This window comes from Misgurnus anguillicaudatus, chromosome 14 (assembly GCF_027580225.2).
Source record: "Misgurnus anguillicaudatus chromosome 14, ASM2758022v2, whole genome shotgun sequence".
Taxonomy (NCBI): Eukaryota; Metazoa; Chordata; class Actinopteri; order Cypriniformes; family Cobitidae; genus Misgurnus; species Misgurnus anguillicaudatus.
In genome coordinates this window covers 17704451-17721881 of record NC_073350.2, presented here as the reverse complement: position 1 = coordinate 17721881, position 17431 = coordinate 17704451, and the positions used below count along the sequence as shown (strand labels likewise).

General features: G+C 38.1%; 1 protein-coding gene across 1 annotated transcript in view; it reads right to left on the bottom strand.

The window, feature by feature from the left end:
* ncoa3 (nuclear receptor coactivator 3) overlaps positions 1-15406 on the bottom strand; it is a 47924-nt gene extending 32518 nt beyond the window's left edge. Inside the window, exon 1 of the mRNA XM_055183786.2 lies at positions 15252-15406. The gene's annotated coding sequence lies outside the window, so the exon portion shown is untranslated. The remainder of the gene's footprint in view (positions 1-15251) is intronic.
* Between the last annotated feature and the right edge of the window lie 2025 nt (positions 15407-17431).

The following is a 17431-nucleotide window of genomic DNA, read 5'->3' as shown; positions in this document are numbered from 1 at the left end:
TCCACACGAGCGGGTTTGTAATTTTCAGACGAAACGTAAAAATCTGCATATAAACATTTGCTAGAAAGAAAGAATACTACGGAAGTGAATAGGGCCTATGAACGGTTTGGTTACAATCTAGGGATGGGCCAATAAATCGGCAGGTGATGCATCGTTGAAATGCCGCTACATCCAAAAGCCAGAGGGCGCTCTTGGGCAGAAACTCAATAAGGACCGCAGAAGAAGTACTATTTACACACGCATCTCCAGGAAATGGCTTAAGCATATATTTATATTGTTGTTCTTTAGACTTTTCAGTAGGGGTGCACCGATATATCGGCCAATGATGCTTGCTATTCTTCTCAATGAATTACGATGAAATGCAGCTACATCCAAAAGCCAGAGGGCGCTCTCGTGCAGAAATGTAATATGTGCCGCAGAAGAAAAACCATTACACACGCAGCTATGACACGCAGCTCCAGGAAATGGCTTAAGGATATATTTATATTGCTGTTCTTCAACCTTTTAGGGTATTTTTATGATAATAAAGAATATGTATAATGATTATGTTTGACGAGTGTTGATTTTTCAAATGCATGTTATAAACGGCTCAAACTAACAGTGATTTCAGATCGATAAGGACTTACTGATCAAAAGCCTTAGTACATGAAATAGCTGTTAATAATATCGACCGTGCGATATCGGCCACGTATTACTAGTGTATATCGGCATTTATCGGTGCACCCCTACTTTTCAGGTATCTTTGAAAAGTGTTGTTTATTCAAATGCATATTATGCGACTCAAACTAACAGTGATTTCAGATTCATACGGACTTCCTACTGAACAAAAGCTGTAGTACACGAAACAGCTGTGCATATATCGGTTGTGCGATTCAGAATCGTTATCGGCCACGTATTATTAGTGTATATCGGCATTCATCATCCCATGCCTATTAAATCTTTCCTCAAAATATCTTCATGAGAACAAAATGTATACAGGTTTGTATCAACATGAGAGTGTGTAAATGATGAGAGAATTTTTCATTATTGGGTGAACTCTCCCTTTAAGCACCTTAATTTTTAAGTATACATAAAAACAATTCTTTTAATCAGCATGCGTTTTCTCTGGGTTCGAACCCATGACCTTTTGTACCGCTAACACAGTGCTCTACCTACTGTAAAACAGAGGTATACTACATTTTATTCTGTCCTCTTTAATACACATTTCTGGTATTATTGTGCACAATAGTGGTGATGTTATTGTGGAAAAAAATTCAACAGCTCCGCCTCTGCAATAAGTTTACTTTTCAGCTGATGTCATTAAGCCCTCATATTTTTCCAAACACCTGTCATACAGACCTCACAGCCAGCTAGCCGTACCCTTTCATTCTGGTAGGGAATGCCCATGTTTATACGCTTCATTAAAAGCAAACCTACAGATAATAAGCCATTCCTGCTGTGCCAGACTAACAAATTTACAAAGCACATTCTCAAGCAACAGATTAGGGTCTTTTATCTCATTTGAGAAATTGGTGCACCTTCACTCCTACAGACAATGTTCGACAAAAAAATGCAGAGTTCGGTAAAAACTCAACAAACGCTGGCAGAATCGCCTTCGCATAGCACAGTACAGAGAAAGAGAGAAAGCAAGCATGGGGGTAAAAAATGTATTGAACACAAAAGTCCATACTATGCAAATGCATTCATTAATCTATGACAGAGAGAGCTTTCAGAAGCCTGACGGGGAGAAAAAACAACGTAGAGAATGCGATGGAAAGAAATGGCAAAGAAAGAAGAACAGGGGCTGTTGGGGTATCATGCTTGGTTGTCCAGCCTCAGTTTTAGGCAGTGAGCTAATGTAGCATTGACTCTTTTACACACATAAAAACACAGCACTCGGAGGGCAAATGGAAAAAGCAGAGGGTGGGCCTCATTTTCCTCATAAAAAGCCCATTTAAAGAGCGCAGCTTTACTCTGAAAAGCATCCATGGATTTTTGAACTCAGAAGAAGGGGGAGAGGGGAGGGAGAGAGAGAGAGAGACCCACTGCATTTTTCGTCGTTCCTTTTTATTTTTTCTTGAACGCATGTTGACTGCTCTGCGCTGTTGAAAAACTTATTCATTCCAGACTGCGACTGTCGATTCCTTTTTCAAGCCTTCGCTTTCTCTCTCTCTCTCTCGCTCGTCCCACTTCCCTCCCACCCTCTCTCTCCCTCTCTCCGAGTAAACAGAGGAAGAGCGTAGGCTCCATTCCAAACCGGTTCTGGGCGTTCCTGCGCAGCTCCGGCAGGGTCAAAAGTTTACAGTGGTTTTAATTTCACCTTTCCTCAGCCAATAGCAGCACAGCAGCTGAACTCTGACCCCTACAAAAGGACTCTACTTGCTTGCAGGAGGACCGCTGCTCTGTTTCACCCCTTGATCCTCGCTTTTATTATTCGGACTCTTTCACACTAGTTGGATTTGTTTTGAAATTGGCAGGAGTTTTCAAACAACGTTAAAGACAGAGTGGCTCGGACGAGTTAATGCTAACATATAAGTACTTTAAATAAAGTCTTTAGAGACAAAGAGTAAAACTGTCATTGGTATGGTTGATTCAAACAAGTATCTTCTTGGGGAATTCATAAAGTTGAAGAAAAAAACAACTACTAAAGATGAAACTAAACCGTAGGGCTGCGAGTTATATCAAAATAATAAAAATAGTGCAAATGTTCATATCGCAATGATGGTATGCAATAACTTTTTTAATACCGTTACTTTAGTTATGTATAATAAAATTTTTAGGTCAGTTGTTGTTAAATATATTCTTATATATTTTTTACAAACCTAAAGCATTAACATATTGTATATTGTGCACGATTAAACAAGTTATCGCATTTTCCGTTTAAAATATCGCGCAGCCATACAACACATATACAGCCAGTCTAAAGACATCTAAACAAGCAAAATCATAAATTATTAATTTTAATATTTTACCACCATATGCTTTTTTTATATTTATGTAATTGCAGCAAAAGGTGGTATTGACTCATGGGGGTTGAATACAAATGCACACCACATCTTTCAGATACTTATTTGTAAAAAGATTTGGACACAATTTTCATACCACTTCATAATTATTTGCCACTTTGTGTTGGCCTATTATATAAAATCCCACTAAAATACTTTATACTTTAAATATTTTAAATTAATATGTAATAAATAAATATTTATAAATTTTTTGTCTGTGGTTGTAACATGAACAAATGTGGAAATATTCATTGGGTATGAATACTTCTGCAAGGCACTGTATAGGTCCAATCAAATTTTATGTTATTTTGGTGTCACCTCAGTTATCACTTTTATTGTGTTAATAAGGCTTAGATTAAAACAAGTGTTTTCTAAATTATACTTTTGCTGTTGTTTATGCATTTACAAGTGTCGAAACTGCAGTTCAAGTAAATACTGATAAACTTAAACTTAACTTTGTGCAATACATTTTTGTAGCATTTGGCTCACCAGAAGACAACCCCTCTCCAGTGACTCTTTCTTTCCCTTAAACAGCTGGTTATCTAGTGGGACTGCTTTTCTCTCCTTCATCATGCTCATTCACAAATCAAATTATACAGTTTTCATTGCAAAGTGAGCTAAATGCCCCATGCTGACCCCGGTCTATGACCTCTTCTGTTGTCAAGGTTCTCCTTCACCACATGCTGCCCCGGCACAGGCTAAACGTCAGCTCGACGCAGGCTAACACTATTAAAAGCGTGTTTAAATGACTTATGAGCGCTGAGACAACAGAGAGGTCGAACGGGCCGAGCAACCAGGGAGTACGTGAGAAAGGCTGAAGCCTGGAGAACGTTTCAAAGTGGCTCCAATATTGCAGATAAAAATCAACTAATTGAGTTAAAACTGCCAATACGTTCGATAAAGCCTGCGAGGGTTCAAAAGGCCTCTGTGAATATTTCAAGGTAACACTTTTAGTCGCTTTGGCAGAAAACCGTTGGCTGACTGTCAAGTTATTTCATGAAAACGAACTGAACTTAAAACAATAGAGGGTTTGAATGCCGTAAAATGGTAACAGTTTCAAGCTTTGATCGTTGACATTTTTTCTTTCACTTTGAATGCTGATAGAGAAGTAAATCAACGAGCTTATGTTTCCCTCTCAAAACCCTTACCTCAAAAAGCATAAGTAAATGCGCATCAATAACAAAAGCATTCACAAAGGTCGCAGGTCAGGCATCATAGTTCAAAACAAACATTCTGCAGTGACCTCCCTCACCTGAATTACACCAAAACAAAAAACGTAACCTATAAATAAACCTGAAAACTTCCTGTACCAGCGTATTCTAGAGATCTGCAGATCTGCAAAGTGGCATCTAGCTCTCGACACTCTCTAAAGAGCAAAATGAGCAGGGTTAAAGGCTAGTTGCTTTTGTTGGCTTGTTCTTTTCTTTCAGATAACCTCTGACCTGCTCTGAGGTCAGCAGGGCTCAGTTGCCACTGCCGATGGTGTTTGACCGGGTGCTGAGTGAGAGAACGGTCACTACGCACTGATCCTGAACACTGTTTGGTTAGATGGTGATTGGAGACAAGCTCAGGTGATGAGTCAAACTGTCAGGGTGCATTGTGCGAACATCCTGACACTTTCTTTGGGCATAAAATGATACATCGACCTTTTAAACAAGTGATTTGTGCGTTAGAAAAGGTAAAGATTACCTGTTGACAAGTTATGTGGTGCATTTCATCGACAAATACAAATGCAAAAAAATGCATTAGGAGCACAAAAGGTCGTGAGTTTGAGGGGCCACATAAACTGATGAAATGTATACCTTGTAAGGGTCTACTAAATGCATAAACGTAAATGAAAAATAACTTGGTGAAACAGAAGTGTTCGCATACTTGTGTAGTATGATTTAGGAGTTAATATACTAAATGTCAATAAATCTGTGGACAATCATCTGATACATTTTAGACTGTCTTTATAAAATGCAAAAGTAGGGTTTCAGAAAAATCACATTTATTACAATTCATAATTAATAACATATACACCTTAAAAGAAAGATTTACGATAGTCATGGATCTACACTACACATGGATCTACATCTACATCCTAAAAAGATCCTACACTGTAAAATAAAAAAATGCAGCATGAAGGCATGAAGTTAAAATAACTTGGTTTTAGCAGTCAATTCAATCTACTATTTCTAGTGTTGACTTGTGATATGTTGACAACTAGGTTAACAAATTAAGTCATAAAACACGTTGAAATTGTTTACAAGTTGAACTAACATTTGGGCTGTCACAATGATTAAATAATCGCCTCATCGCAATTGTTTGACCTCATCGCGAATTTCGCGATGATTTCAGATCACCGCAATGATTGCATATCTCTCTAAAAAACACAAGGGGGAGCTGCAGCGCCTGTATAAACGAGACCATATCTAATGGTGCTCCTTGACTGACAGTGTAACAAGATACATTGCAAAGCCATTTAATACAATGGTAAAACAGCATTTAAAGAAATGCTGTAAAACTTTGATAAGCAGTATGAATTGGCAAGTAAAATGGAAATACATTTCCAAAACAGCAACTTCAAATTTAGTTTTTTTTTTCAGTTTTTGAAAGATATATACATTAAATAATTACTTTTAAATATGTGTTATGTGTATTCAAATTTACTGCCAGGTAAACCTTGCAAAATAATTAATTTAAATATTCACAACAATGTGTGAAAATTATTTCATGAACATCTATGAGAATTAAACGTCAAGGAACTAAAACAGGCAATTAATTGTCATAATCGTCACAATTTATTAGACAATTAACCATCAGCCAAATTTCATAAACGCGACAGCCCTAAGTAACAAATATATTTGTTGATTTGATATCATTTTTTACAGTGTACTATGCACCATTTAGGTATACGAATATGCACATTTGAGGTACTATTACTAATATGCACTCTTTAGGTACAAAAGTGTGCTTTTTAAAGTGGACATTTCACAAGACTTTAAGATGTCAAATAAATCTTCGGTGTCCCCCAGAGTACGTATGTGAAGTTTTCGCTCAGTATACCATATAGATAATTTATTATAGCATGTTAAAATTGCCACTTTGTAGGTGTGAGCAAACATGTGCCATTTTTGGGTGTGTCCTTTAAAATGCAAATGAGCTGATCTCTGCACTAAATGGCAGTGCCGTGGTTAGATAATGCAGATTAAGGGGCGGTATTATCCTCTTCTGACATCACAAGGGGACTCAACTTTCAATTACCTAGTTTTTCACATAGTCGCAGAGAATGGTTTACCAAAACTAAGTTACTGGGTTGCTCTTTTTCACATTTTCTAGGTTGTTACAAGCACTGGGGACCCAATTATAGCACTTAAACATGGAAAAAGTTCATGTCCCCTTTAAAAGAGTATGATCCATGTGCATTTTCTTACTTGTGTGCCAGACTTACTTACTAAGGGCTCTTCATAAGAAAACACACTCAATCGATTTTGCATTGTGCATGCGTGTTTTCATCTGAAAGGGCTTTTGTATATATTTGAATATTTTCTATTGCACAGCTAAAGCATCACTGCATAACAAAGCTAGACTGAAATGCACACTCAAGCTAAAGGAATTCGATCAACCCACACGGCTACGTAGAGAAAGACAAAGTAAGAAGTGTTCGAAGCAAACACTTGAAAACAAAAACAACAGTGGACTGTTCCGCTGCTTTCAAAACGTCACGGTTTTGTATCATTTCTGTTGGTATAAACCACAAAGACTGCAAAATAGCTCGCACACTGTTATGATGGGACCCAATGGCATAACCTTGGTAGTGTGAGTATACACACACAGGCAAGTTCAATTAAAATGTAATAATGACAAAAGGCTCATGTAATCACAAGCTCTATTAATAGCACACTGGATACGGACCTCCTACAGGCAAGAGGATGCCCATCATCTTTTCCACAGACATGAGAGCTGTCCCCGCCCACTGCTGGCCTCGTCACCTTGACAACAGGCCACAAACATGAGTGAAGCCATGGCGACAAGCAGGCAGACGGCACAGGATATAATCTGTTTTACCACAAGGTTTTGGATTCAAACCAGCAGTGTGAAATGCTTTCTTAACCAAAAGCCATAAGACACGCCCACATTGAAGAGTAAACATCTCATTTGCATACTTAACATATTAAGATGCATTTCACCAAATAGGTCAACATTACAAATAAGCAAATAAGCCTAGTCTACTAAAATTTGAAATTGCATTCTGTCACAGTACATATTGTATTAGATGAAGTATGTAATATATATAGTATGTGTGGGTGTAGTATGCATACATACTACACCCATACTACACACATCATGCTTTTATTGTCATGTGACCCATATGTTTATTATTCACCTCTGTGACCCATTAACAACAGAGGGGAAAATAACGTAATCAGGTGTTGCTAAACACCAGGTATACATTTCGTGGTACCTATAGGACTTAAACTTGAACAGAGTTGCCCTCCTCAAAGTTGAATTTGGTGGCTCCTCAGCTCTCATGGGATAGAAAAGCGTCCACCCGACGCATACAGAGAAATCCCGAAGGAAGCAGTAGACCATCTGGATATTTCTTCTATGCATACTGATGTTTCGGCCATACTATTCATTTTGCATACTATATAGTATGCGATTTGAGACGTAGAGTTGGTTTTGATTCTGGTGTCTAGTTGGATGGTAATGCTGCTCTTTGATGAGGTGTGTGACCGGTCCAACAGGACTCAACGCTTGGGTTTAAATGAAAGTGGTTAATTAAAGCATAAATGATGTGATTAAGGGACAGACTGTTACTTCCCCCACCTGGTGCAATCTTTTTTCAAGGCTAATGCATAAGGTGCATCTGCTCCACTGCAATGCTGCGGCATCGCAGCTTTCACGTATTCTACCTTTGAAACACTGCAAACCTGAAATCCTATTGTGCTCCGTCCCTTTGACTTCTTCAGATTATCAGGCGAGACAGAGAGATTATCAAGTCTCCTCAGGAACAAAGAAATCTGAAGCCAATATAGACATATTACAGCGAGAAAAGACGAGCGGGTGCAAAGTAAACGAGTGAGCTGAGAGGAAAGGTCAGGGGGTGAAGAGGGGTTACTAAACACTTAAGGAAAAGGTACAGATAACATATAAGGGGGAAGAGGAGATGCACAAAATCACTTGCATCTGTCAGTAGCACAAATCAAAGACTGAACGCTATTTACTGGAAATGCATTTGACCCAAACTGTTCTTGCCGCAATGCAAAACATCTCGCCTGGGGTTCTAGAATGAAAGAACGTTCAAGAACAGTTTACCCAAAAATCAGTTACTCGCCCTCATGCTGTCCTCAATTTGTACCACTTTTTTATTGCACACCAAAAGGGTAATTTTGATGAAAGATTATATAAAAGCATATAGCAACCATGGGATGTCAATCTCCAAAACAATAAAAAAAACTTAAACTACTCTTGCACTTATGAGCAATACTCCTAGATTTCTAAAGCAGCTGACTTCAAACCTGTCATGACTCATCTACTTATAGAAATATGGAATAAACACAAAGGCATGTAATATCTGAAAGCCATAAACACAGAAGTATTTAAATTGAGTAACTTTTTCTGTTCCTCACATCTTGTTTTGATCTTGAAAATTCCCGCTGTATGCTTTGGTTATGGAACAGTGTGATTAATCTTCAAAATTTCTCTTTTTTGGAGTGTGCACACTTAAAAATAAAGGTCCTTAAAAAGTTCTTTAACTCTTTGCCTGCCAACTTTAAAAAAAAAAAAGTTGCCAGCATTTTTTATGATTTTCACAAAAGTTTAACGCCTTCCAGAAAATGTTCTTCTTTAAATATATAAACATACAATATATCAAATGAAAAAAACAGACCCTCCTACTTTTTATTAGTTCTCTTTTAATCACCTCTCAAATATGTGTAGGTTTCTTCAATAACACCAAATTTTGAGCAAAAGCTGAAATAATAAAAATTTTGCGAAGGACTTTTGATAGAGATCAGATGCAGAACGATCTTTAAAACATACACAGAGTTCTTTCTCTTTCACGTGAGGCGTTACTCCGGGTTGTAAAAGTTGCGAAAGTGATGGATAATAGCGATATTGCGGAAAGCCAGAAATTATCGTCCTTGCATCGAAGCGTTTTCTCTTAATTGGCGAGATAACTTGTCAATGGCGGGGAAAGAGTTAACAGCAATAGAAGAACACATTTTTGCTTTACAAATAACTTTTCAGTCAAAGCTTCTTTAAAGAACCATTTCTTTCTTACATTTTTATGATCTAAAGAACCTTTGATAGGACACAGTTGACAGTACCTATTGACTTACACAGTAGGGGTGGGCGATATGACCAAAATCTTTTATCACAATAGGATTAATCTTATATCATGATAACGATATGTATCACGGTAGAGGTTTTTAATGTTTAAAGGTATTTCTGTTATTAAAATCTTTAATACCATAGAAATGTTAATAATTCTCACAAAAATCATATACATGCATAAAAAGAAGATAAAAACAAACAAAACTCAAGCTCTCTGAAGATAAACAGTCAATGATAAAGGAATGATAATATAAAATTATGTATGCATGTATACCTATTTTTTATTTAAGGTAGAAAAGTGATTTAGTCAAGAGCAGTGAGAGATTTTCTCTCAATGCTGTTTGATAAACATGAGTGACAGACAGAAGCACAATTAGGTAACTTCCCCTTTAAGACCGGATCTAATATACTGTTACACGTGCGTTTTCTCTTTTAGCTGTTCAATTTCTCTTAAGCCCTAAATGGTCGTGTTTATAAGGATACTTGCAAAAACAGGAATTTTGACACATATATGTATTGAAGGCCAATAAAGTGGGAAAAATGCTCGTGACCACGCGCACAGGAGCGTGACGTGGGCGCGTAACCTCGATAGAGACGACAGTCCAAAATCTCTACCAGTTGACAAATTTCTACCGGTTAATCATGTCTATCGGTTTATCGCCCACCCCTATTACATAGTATTTGCTTTTCCTGCTATGGAAGTCAATAGGTATCATTAACTGTTGTGGCTGCCATTATTCATCATTATAATATCGTCTTTTGTGTTTGAAAGAAGAAAAAAAACTCATACATGTTTACAACAATATTATGAGGTGAGTAAATGATGACAGAATTTAAATTTTTGGGTGAACTTTCCCTTTAAAGGTTCTTTATGGAACCATTCAGCAAAAATGGTTCTTCTAAGGCACTGTGAAAAAAATATTTTGGGGGGAATTAAGAATCAATAAAGGGTTCTTCACAGCGGTGCCATCAAAGAACCAATTTTGGTGCTCCAAAGTAGCAATAGACCGATTTATTGCTGTGGCCAATATTTGGAAATGGACCAGTACATTTTTCTGATACTTAAATTTGTTTTTTGTAATAAAAAGAAACTCAACGTCTTATTCAACCAGCAAAGTCTTATTCAAACAGTACTGTGATTTGTCAGATCCACATTAACTATATCTTCTACTTTAAAAAGTTATATTTATAAATATTATGCATAAATTTTTTTATTTAGTTTCACCAATTTTCTTATTTACTGTAATCACAAATATATGTTACATCTGCCTCATATTGGCAATACTGCTTTCTTAATATCGGTATCGGCCATAATAAAACTCCATGTTGGTCGACCACAACTCCAAAGAACATTTTAGTCAAAGCTTTATAAAAGAACCATTAGTTTCTTACCATTTAATAGTCTATAGAACCTTTTCCCACTACAAAGAACCTTTTGTCAATCAGAAAGGTTCTATAAAAGGTAAAGTTTCTTTGTGGAACCATAGAACCTTTTAGAATCCTTTATTTTTAAGAGTGTATACTTTTCATGTACATGTTTTTCCACTTGACCCAAAAATAACCTTAAACTTGGTTGCACAAAGAACTTAAAAATAAAGGTGCTTTAAAGGTTCTTCACAGCGACCCCATACACTCTTTGAAAAAAGGTACAAATGTGGTCACTGGGATGGTATTCAGCTTTTGTACAAAAGTGTACTTTTTAAAAAGGTACGGTCCCAGAAACAACTTTTGTACCTTTTTTTTTTGAGAGTGTAAAAGAACCTTTTTTGGTTCGTCAAAGGTTCCATTTCCTTCTTACCATTTCATAATCTGAAGCACCTTTATTTAATGTGAAACAGAAACTTTCTTTGGATGTTAAAGGTTTTTTATAGAACCATTTCAACAAAAAGGTTATTTTATCGTGAAGCACCTTTTTTTTAAGAGACTGGGGTTCGAGAAGTCAACAGTCGTTGAACTCAAACAGTTAATCCTACAATAGTTTAGTTCATATGTGGCAGTATAAATCCACAGCTACAGTGGGGTTTTGTAAGCATGGAGGGTTTTTTTTGAGTAACTCTCCACAAACCTTTCGTCAAATTGGGGGGTGGGGATGCTGGCAAAATGAAAACAAGGTGGCCGCTAAGCAGTTGAGAAGTTCATCCAAAGTTGACTTTCTCTCTTTCCATCTACTTATCCCCCTGTTCTCTCTCTCCTCTAGGCCTGACTGCCATAGAACGCATCTGGTAACGTTTACCGCGTGACTTAAAACTTTTCTCTACTATTATACAACAGGGTCCTAAACACAACACAAATACACAAAAAGTCTTGGTAACTTTTGCAATGGTAACAAGACCAGACCCGGGCCTTACCCTCCCGTGGGCTTATTCAGGTGAACCCGTTTTACGAGCATTCTTCAGCAGAGGGTGAGAAAGCCAAAAATTAGAGAGGGAAAAAACAGTGCACATTTCATCCCTTTTTCTCCTCTTTTCACGGCAATACCTGTAAGCTTTCCTGCATGTGTTCTGGAAAACAACCATGCATCATGGAGAAACTTTAACCATTAGTAAGCGGACTGGAAAATGCAACAGATTTGAGTAAATATAGAAATAAAAAACAGAAACAAACACGCAGTGTTTCTCCACAAATTCTCAAGAGTAATTTTTTCATGCATCGACACACAAATTGTTAAACCCGGTGCATGCAGATATTTCCAAGTTTCACTTTCAAAGCCACAGTATAGCAGAGAGCTTCCTTCCGCATATGTGTGCATATCGTGCACACACCATCATCGGCAGGCACATCCAGCTCGTCGTCACCGCCCGAACGACCTTGAGCCAGTCGTGCAGGAGTGTCGTCATGGCAACACAGCTTTACACAAGCAGCCACAGCTGGATGCAACTTACACATTCCTCTTAAATTCGACTCGTGCTATAGGACACTAAAGGGAGCTGTAAAACGTAGAGTAAAGCTCACACATGGATGCCATGCAAAGACACACAGTCTCAATTATGACTCATAGGTTTGCAAATGATTTGCACAAAAAATTTTAAGTTATTAAAAACGAACAGCGGTGCTCTTGATGGGGATGCCTAATGAGCGGATCCGAAGGGAGAAAGTTCAACAGACTTGTTGTTTATAAAGCAAGTAAACATATCGAGAGAAATGAAAACTGGAAATGTTGTCTACGAGGGGTTTATAAACAACGCAACACAGTTCATCTGGCATCCATTCGAGCTGCCTAAAGGTGTACAGGAATGGAATAGTGAATGAGGCAACGGGAATTAAATTTATTACTCACTTTGGACTTCATCGAGGAGCACTAACATTAGTTTTCTGTCTGTCTCTCCGGTTAACAGAATGGAAAGTTACAGCAGGGTTTTAGGGCTACAAATTAGTGCAGTAAATTACAGTGCAAACTCCTAAAAGAAACTCAAATATGAAACGTTTTGGTTAAGAATATGAACGAGTACAATAAATCATTAACGTCCTGTAAGTTATTAACGTTTCATTTTTTTTTTGACTCGTTCTGCACACGACACGAGTCACCTAGATATGAGTCAACAAAGTTTACATGGCTGCACTGACACCTTTAACTACTCAAAGCCATCACAAGGAACAGGTATCACATTTCAATTAGTGCAACAATCAAGCTTTTGTTTCAAGCCCCGGCCGTCAACGCAACTGCCTTGGAGCAACACAATACACCCCCCACCATTAATCTTACATTCGAAACAAACACACAAGATACACGATATAACTGGAACATTTTCCCTTTTCTGAAAATAACCGTCATTCACAACCACGCCGTTTCCCTTCTTTCACTCTCACACGAACCCTCCGAGAATGGCATTGATTCAACTTCTTTAAAATAATCTGCAGAAAAACGTGGTCTGACAAATGTAAAATGAGCTGAGACAATCATCAGATAAGTGTCAGAAAGGTGACGAGAAACACATTAGTCATTTCGCTGCCTCCAGTCACAACCTCCTGCGATCGAGATGATAAAAAACACAAAAAGAGACATATTCTTAAAAGACAATGGACGTAAAATGCACGTTGTTTCAATATGAAGTCATGCAAACCTCTCTTAAAAAAAAACAATGTTTTGCAACAACCATTTTTATCTTGTGCCTTCCCCTGAGAGCGCCCGAGTTAATGAGTTATAGAGCTCAAGCTAACAAATGGACGAGGACAGAGAATCTATGCATCCTTTAATTCTTAACCCCATCTGCAGTCAAAGCGTTCAACACAAGATTGATTCATAGTTAATTCAGCCTGACGCTTGGCGTGTGAGAGAGGGGGATCTGGGGAGAAAGGAAGAGATAAAGGGGGAAGGGGGGGCTCAGCCTGCGACCAGTGTGAGGAAGAGTTCAGAGGGTCTTTTCCCACACGCAGTCAGGGCATCCGTGGTTCCCATTGCGTGTAAGCACCGATATGTAGCGTTGGGACGGAAAGGGTGCAAAACACGTGCTCTGTTCTGATGCATTCAATTGTCTGTCGACACCTACCGCTAACAAAGGTGGTGCTGATAAACAAGAACAAACATGAATGCTTTAAAAATAAAGTCGGTATAGCAAACATCTTCATTTGCATATTGCCTATGTGATCAAATCTCAGTGTACTTGCAAGATAAAACAATCATGCAAACGCTGGATTTGAAACTTAATATTGCAATAATTAGCAGCTACTTATTACATTGTAGAGGCAACAAATCAAACAGGATTCCCTTTCAACAGTGTTATTTACAAACAGCATACTTTTGCCTCAGTTTCAAAACAATGACAGATAACTTAAAGGAAATACATCTCAACGCATTTATATGTGCATTATATATGTGTGTACGTGCATTTGGGGAAAACTTTGCTTCGGTTCTGTGAAGTTTCTATAAATGGGCAGTGAACATTTAAAAAATGATGGGATGTGGCCATTGGCCAAACAGCAGACAAACTCTCCAACCCAGACTGGATTAAGACCATACTAATGTGCATAACGTTACTGCAAAAACTTCCTCAAACTTTCCAGAGGCACTGCAGTGCACTGAATTTCTCGAGCTCGGTCATTTCATTTGGCATTGCTACGGCAAAGAATGGGAGTGTTTAAAAATAGTGTCTGATGAGTCTGATAACAAATCTGACGTTCCAACTTCGAGAGTCTGCTCGTTCCAAACGCGCACTAATGCCGCCGTATCTCGTTAAGGTTTAAGACAGAGCCATAATCGCAGCATCCCATACATTCAATTTTCAAATAACCTTTCTGTGTAAGAAACTTTTCAGCATGATTACTAAGCGTCAAAGGAGACAGATATGAGTTAGTACGGTGCCCTTTTGGCGGCTGATATTTTGATTTCTGTGCACTACATGATCAACATTGTATTAGCAAGAGTAATATTTGCACAAAACTAACGATTACGTGAGGCTTTCTAGTAAGTTACCAAAGACTGGTAAACAAAGTTGCTGCTGATCAACTACGAAAACACTCAACGTCGCATGTTTTAATCGAGTAAATCAACACAAGTGCGATATAAAAGCTAATACTAATATTATTTTGTTTGTCAAACGTAAAGGCGGAAATCAGTTAAAAAATATTTCCGACTGGCAGGTAAGTTAAGTTCAAAGCAAATCTCCACAAATGTTTATTAACTTTGTACGGAAGCAGTCTTGTATTGTATTTGCTTAACGGCAAAATGTTATCATAAACGCGAGTGAGGAAACGTAAAGAAACCATATTTGTTATAAAAGCCAGTCAGAGTAAACAAACATGCAAAACAATATTGTCTGTGGCGACACTGTGTTACTACGATTATTGTCTCATAGGCAGAATAACTAGGTGGCAATATCCCCACCGTAGAGAATATTGTAACACTTCTGAATAACCGGCAGCACGTAACATTGTTTCACGAACACAATAAATACTTCAACGTTTCCACGTACGACCGTATTTCAGCACGAGGCGATTCCGTTCACTTACCGGTGTAAATGTATCCAGTGAAACACTCCAGTTTCTTTAAGCCACTTCTACGCATCCGCCATCTTCAGCATTAGCTATGTTTGTTTAAATGGGAAACACTCCCAAAGCCTAAAGAAGCCAGCCTGAACCGTGAGCGCAGGGCATTGTGGGTAGCGTAGTTCTTTCACCTGGGCGATCCGCGCATTCCAAACAGAGCTAGAGAATAAATAAACTACAAGTACATGAACCCCTGCAGATCGAAAAATAGACATCCAGTAGGAGATGGGCAGTAGTAGCAATATCGTAGAAAAAATACAGTGCATGTATTTTTAGCTCAACCAAGGACCACGTAGAGATAACCGTCACGTATCCCTGATGACTAGGCTGACGTACGCCTGTATTTACATACGGTAGATTAGTATTGTGATCCAACTGTCTTTTTTAACATAAATTGGTTAAGTCAGTTTGTTCATTAACAAATGATCTTAACACAGTTAAGTTTTGGTAGTAGTATGACAAGACCAGCTTGTTTTGTATTTCTGTAACTGTATGCATGTTCAAGAGGAAATGACTTCATTGACATTGCAAACTTATTTGAAAGCTATAAAAAAGGGGCGTGTGGGTGCCAGTATAGACTATGCACAATAAGCTCACACAGTGTGTTGTTTATTATTATTGGTATATATTTAGATCATTTTGCAAATATAATTAAATGGTCAATAGGGGCTATTTTGGACACACTCTTATTCCTGTTGTCTGCAGAGGCTGTAAGTGCTCTGCCCTCTGAAGACCAGACATGGAAGATAGCAATGAACTCGTCTCCATGGTGATCTCTGAGGCATACCAGTGTAGAATTTCAACTGTTGGAGGAGACAGTGCTAAAGAGGGAGGGAGGGAAGGGAAAAAAAGAGGGGAGGGAGAGAACAGTGAGGGAGGGGGAAGGGAGAATGGAGAGCGAGCGAGAGAGCCAGACTGAGTAAAGAGAGAGAGAGTAGTAATTAGCTCATTGCTTGCTGTTTCCTGTCATGACAGTTCCCTGCTATATAACCTCTGGTCTCATCTGGCCAAGAATGTAGACGTGAAACTGATGCATGGAACCAAGCCTTGAAACATATTTGGAAAAACTGTAGATATAATTTTGCAAACCTTTTTTTGCACGATTCCACCAAATCAAGGTTGAATTCTAATTGCTAAATTGGCTAAATCTTGTGAATGAGTATTTAAATCAGAAGGCTCACAAAATGTTCAGCATTTGACCGCATAGTTTTGAGGAAAAAGACCCGATGATAGTGTCCCAATGACATTCTTCTGTAAACCAGAGGCCTATAGACCTGTTGTTGTTCCCTCCCCCAATTTGCAGCATAAACTGGCTTCCCCCTTCTATGAGTTGGAGACGGTTAACCCCCAACCCCCCGTTCCGTCTGCCCCCTTTGAAAAGACAGGAGATAGGGATTTAAAAGGACAGGAGATAGCCCCCAATCATCTGACTCTATAGATCCTCTACCTGCAAACCTCCATACATGAACCTCTCTTTCACCCATCCCCTCTCCACATGATGCACACACATCTCCACAGATTTACAAGGTTAGATCACCTCTTCAGAAATGTAAGGATGAGCATCAGGTTTAAAACTGAAAGTGCAATGCAATTCAAGGTTAAGTGGTGAAGTGATATTACTGTGCTCCTTAACATGGCAGATTGTTTAATGAACTGCATAAATCAATTGCTGAACTTTATTTGAAACACAAGTTATAGATCTCTAGACATTGATGTTAATAAATAGACACATCAATTGTGCAGGTAAGAGAGATAACTGAACTGCATTTCAAATGAGCAAAAGACAGTAATGTGCATGTGCAACTGAGATATTGTAAATATTGAGCTGAAAAGAAACAGTGCACCGATGTAAGAAATTCTCTATATCATCGATATTTTTTGTCTTGAGCTCTTCCATGCTGTGTGAGTCAGTATGTGTTTTGATTTATTAATGCAGCAGGGAGTCTTAGACAGCTGTCCTCAGCAAAGATGACAACAAGGGATGCAGAAAGCCGAACAGCTCCCTCTAGTGAACATCCTGCGAAATGAACAGTATTGATCAGTTAATCAATCATTTTATTTTATCCATCAAAATATTTTTTTTATTTTGGAATGTAAAAAATATTACTAAATTAAGATACATGAAAATAAAATAAATCATATTT